Below are 5,200 nucleotides of genomic sequence, written 5' to 3'. Positions count from 1 at the left end.
AGTACAGTCATCCTGTCCCCACATTTTCTTGTGAGGTGTTTTGAATTTTTAGGAGTAGGTACGTTTTTGCTTCATGCACATAACCCAGGGTTTCAGGGGTGGGGGGGGGGGTGCCTCTGCAGAGCTGTCAGTTGCCTATACACTGCCCAAATAAAGGTTTGCGTCACAAGAGCCTGTTGCATGCTTGGAACAAGATTGCCCCTTGGGTGGGAACTCTGCTGGTATCTATAATCTGTAATAACACGTCAGTGTGTGTTTGAATCCTGACCCAGCTATAAATTGCATCATCCCCGGTGTTTTATAAGCAGGGTGATTCATCAATATGTGTGCCGTCTCTCGGATAGACGTTAAACTGAACATCACATCTGACCCCCTCCCCATCCCTCTCGCCCCCCATGCACTCTCACCCCTCCCCCCTCTGTTAAGGACTGACGGTTTCTTTTCAAATTTGCCAAGTAGATAGCGTGGGTTTTAAATGCTCCCACCCAGTTTTATGTAGAATCCGGCAGTTAAAGAAAATGTTGCTCTTTGGGCACATTTTATCTCCCTTCCCTTCCCTTCCCCTCCCGCTACCATCCTCCCAAACCCCTCCCCTCTTCACCCCCCATGGATATCTCTGGGCAGTCTCCAACTCCAGTATTAACGTGCTGTTTTAACACAATTCATTTTGTTCAATCCTGTACGACCCACCCCCCCACTTTCTCCACAAGTCCCACTACCAAACAAATTGAGAACCATTCCCCTCACATTTATTACGCCCTCCAACCCCCCCCCCCCCAATCCTCCTCACTCCCACCCCTTCCTTGAACAGTTGTCTCCATCCTGAATTCCTAAGGTTAAAACTAAATTTCCTGTTCATCAGAGGATACTTTTATTTTGCATATTCTAGTTGCAACAACATATGCCTGCAGAATTAATTCTTCCATTGTCTCTCCATCCAAACATCAAATGATTGCACTTTATACATGTATATCAAAGGAAAGAGATCCAAAGTTTTTTTTTTTTTTAACACATTGGTGTCTGCTAGGATGGGCAGAGGCAGCACATTTAGCTTTGACTCGTCGAACCATGGTTCGATACCATAGTGCATTGCACTTTTGATTGACATCAAGTTGGGTATCTCCTGCGCTGGGATCATCTTGGGTGTTTTGTGAAGTTGGCAAGTTATCACCAGCACCCTGAAAAGAATTCCAAATTCCTTCTGAGACAAACAGCTGGAAAAGTAGACAAATCACCCCCTGTAAATCATGGAGGTTGGGTTGCTTTGGCAGCCTTGAACCTGGAATCAAGCAGCACCACATCAATATTGGGACCTAAGGAACAGTTATAAGCCTCACTATGATGCTTTCAAACATTAACACAAATGTATAAAATTGACCCATTATGCAAAACCAATCCGTTAAATATAAAATTTTCACCAGTGAGCTGCTCGTTTTGTTTTCACACCTAAAAACCAATAACTGGTCACAGATTATTGCAGTAATTTATTTCATTGTCCAAATAAAAATCTTTATTTTGAAAGAAAGATGATGGGAGAGGGGAAGAAGGGAATTCCAGTACACACACTCTTATATGCAGCCTTGAGGCTGCTGGTTGGATCATTGGTTAGGGATGCAGATGTGCCGCTGATGCAATGCCCCTATTATCAATACACTGGTGAGTCATTCCATCTGAAATCACAAAATTTAAGAAAATGTTCCCAGTTGACCCCCTCAGATTTACTTTGACTTTCATAAAATAGTTCCCAGATATCAAAATGAAGCTGCGTAAAATTTTATGTCCATAGATGCGGCCAACTCCGAGATATTGAGGGTTGAAAATGTGGTTGTGGTCCTATTTTAATGGTCGTTGCGAGCATTACAAAATGAACGGCTACTTTTAAACTCCCACAACTTTTTAAATATTAATGCTAGAGCCTTGAAATTTTCAGAGATTATTCTTCTATAACTGCTCTGTAAGAAACAAATAAAATTGATTATACCTCTACTAAATTTTATGACCTGATCAGTTGAAATCCAGAAAAAAAAAAGTTGGTTTTGTATGAAGACCCAAATTTGAGACCCCATATATTTTTATTGACCCATCCCAGAAGCTTGGAATTTTTTTTTTCATGCGATAACTGTATGGTAGTAGTATTCAAATACATGTTTACTTTTCTTAATCAGTCATATATAATATAGTCATGATCCCTCAAAAATAGAAACTTTTCATTTTTCCCCAAAATTCAGGTGAGGATTGCAAACATATAACAAGGTCTCCCACTTCAAATTGTTCACCATTGCAAAGAGCATATTCAAGTTAAGTGTCAAATATCAAAGTGGTACATTTAAAATATATTTTCTGTTTCTTTAAAAACTCTTGTTAACAGTCGTGACTACATGAAGTGTGTACATGGTGTGGACACCATGGTAATCATAAATGATTAGTTCTATGATTCAAATAAATAATACAAAAATATCATATACTGCAATAACAATGTAATAAAACATTTCACGTAAATGATTTGAATAGGTCCTTGATCTGCTTTTCCAAGTCAGGTGCGAGCTTGCACTGCCTCCCAGGTTGACGTTGGAGGAGCATCAATAACTTTCATCACATGGACCAAAGGAACCCAACAAATGTCCTCCCTTGAATGGAACTATATACACTGCTGACATCAGCAGATCAGCCACTATTCCGGAGTTCTATTTTTAGCCCCAGCCAGATGAGTTAAGCTCTCTCTCTTTACAAATGAGAAACAAAGAATTACAAATTCAAATTTCAAAGTATTATGTTCATGGTATCCTAATAGCAGATGATATGCATGTACATGTACTACACGTAAAAGGACTGTTCATTAAATAGCACGCACAGCACTGGCAGAACATCATTTATTCAAATATTTTAAAAAATATTGATAGAAACATTATACCACATTGAAATGTTAGACTTAAGTTAACTTGAATATGCTCTTTCCAATGGTGAACAATTTGAAGTGGGAGACCTTGTCATATATTTGCAATCCTCACCTGAATTTCAGGGAAAAATGAAAATTTTCAATTTTTTTTGGAAAGATTCACTTTGGGCCTGTATGAAGGTTCAGGATTGTTAAAGGGTTGCATTACTGACATGTCGTTACAGAGCATTGGTGATGACAAAGCAGTTTTTATGCTGGGTGATTTGCTACTGCCTTGCCAGAAGTCAGGGTAGGAATTTGGAATTTTGGCAGGCAACATCTCACCAACTATTCACAAAGGACACTGGGATTTTAATGTCCACAAACTAATGCTGGCAGACAGGATGCACAGTTTGACGTCTATCTGAAGAACAACACTTTCACTGATAACTCACCCTGCCTATGAAACACCAGGGTGACAGTTTATAGCTGAAGGAGGAGATTCAAACGCAAACAAGCCACCTCAGATGCCAATGTACATGCTATCTATACTGCCAGCCCAGTTGCATTGCACACCCAACTTAGAAACACAATCTCAGATGTAATGCAAAGTTAAAATAAATAAAGGGAATCAGCATTACACAACAAGGTACAAAAGTATCACAAGATGGCGTAAAAGTACCACTTTTCAGCAAAACATGCCAAAAGAAAACAAACAAACATTTCACAAAACCCCTGCATTATATTATTGTTTTTACCTCCACCACTAAAGGTGAAGGATGTTGTTTTCATCCCCCTTCTATCTGTATGTGTGCAGGATATCTCAAAAAAGTTGTGGACGGATCCAGATAAAATTTGGTGGGCAGGTTGGGTGTGTGACAAGGCCGAACCGATTCGATTTTGGGGATGATCTGGATCTGACTACTGGAATTTTTAAAGCGATTCTTCACCATTGAGATATGGCCAAAAAAACGATTATATAGCACAATATTTACCTTTGCCACCAAAGGTGAAGGTTATGCTTTCACCCCCTTGGCTGTGTGCAGGATATCTGAAAAAGTTGGACAGATTCGGTTGAAACTTGGACAGGTTGGGTGTGTGACCACGACAAATAGATTCGATTTTGGTGAAGATCCAAATCTGAAAATTATTGAATTTTTAAAGTGATTCTTCACCATTGAGAGATGGGGTTAACAATGATGATATTTAAAAAAAAAAAAAATGTATTGGACATGATATATTCTCGTTGATCAGGCATTACGTGCCCTTCTTGTTTTAAATTTATTTGTTCCTTCAGAATCATGTTACTGTGGAAAGTATTAAAGGAAATTTAACTGAAAAGTTTATTATTAGATAAAGTCTCCTCAAATACAGCACTGATGCCAGTGTGGCAGGTGGTCCTGCAATACAAAACCAGAATGAGCAGGCTGTTGCAGCATCTGCTCTGTTCCTGGGATTTTGTCAAAATCAAATTGCTCTAACTGGAATGACATCTGAAAACATTGATGCAGAAGTCTTCTAAATAAGTCCTTAAAAAGCAGTTTGTAAATCCATCTCCTTAACTGATGCTTGGGTTGGGATGCATACATATCTGATTGGTTCAATTATGCATGCGTAAATAATGCTTTGTACTGAGAGGGTAATTGTCAATTTTTGCAACTTCGAATAAAACCCAAAATAGGACCATTTAATGACAGCACAATGTTACTTCCAACCCACCTGCCCCCAAACTACCCCTTGAACTCGATTCCACATCTGAAGAAATACCAATACACCTACACACACATATATATATATATATATATATATATATATATATATATATATATATATATATATATATACATATACATATATATATATATACATATATATATATATACATATATATATATATACATATATATATATACATATACATACATATATACACAATGCAAACTTAAACAGCGATTTTACCTCTGCCACCTAAGGTGGACGGAGGTTACGTCCGGTTTGTCTGCAAGTAGGATATCTCAAAAAGTTATGGACGGACTCAGACAAAACTTGGAGGACAGGTTGGGCGAGTGAGAAGAATTAATGATATTTTGGTGAATATCCGGATCTGCATTCCATAATTTATGCGATTCTTTACCAATGAGAGATCGAGTCAAAAACTCAGTTATGGATGGATTCAGAGAAAAAAAAATTGATGTAAGTTCAGGAGGTGACAAGAACAAGCCGATTAGATTTTGGGTATGGTGTGGATGCAGATCAGGCCCATCAGTGGGATGAAAAATGTGAGCTGTTCAGTCTGGCGGAGGTACGTGCTCGAACAAAAAGACA

At 38.5% G+C, this 5,200-nt stretch overlaps 1 long non-coding RNA gene across 1 annotated transcript; it reads right to left on the bottom strand.

Annotated features, from left to right (window-relative positions):
• Nucleotides 1-966: 966 nt before the first annotated feature.
• Nucleotides 967-4,659, bottom strand: LOC147024629 (uncharacterized). The gene is made up of 2 exons (XR_015059110.1): nucleotides 3,871-4,659; nucleotides 967-1,279 (listed from the first exon to the last, which is right to left on the bottom strand). It is a non-coding gene; the product is annotated as an uncharacterized LOC147024629 (long non-coding RNA).
• Nucleotides 4,660-5,200: the final 541 nt, after the last annotated feature.

This window comes from Eptatretus burgeri, chromosome 6 (assembly GCF_056783735.1).
Source record: "Eptatretus burgeri isolate ZD-2024b chromosome 6, Ebu_testis_v1, whole genome shotgun sequence".
Lineage (NCBI taxonomy): Eukaryota > Metazoa > Chordata > Myxini > Myxiniformes > Myxinidae > Eptatretus > Eptatretus burgeri.
This window is presented reverse-complemented; position numbering and strand designations above follow the sequence as displayed.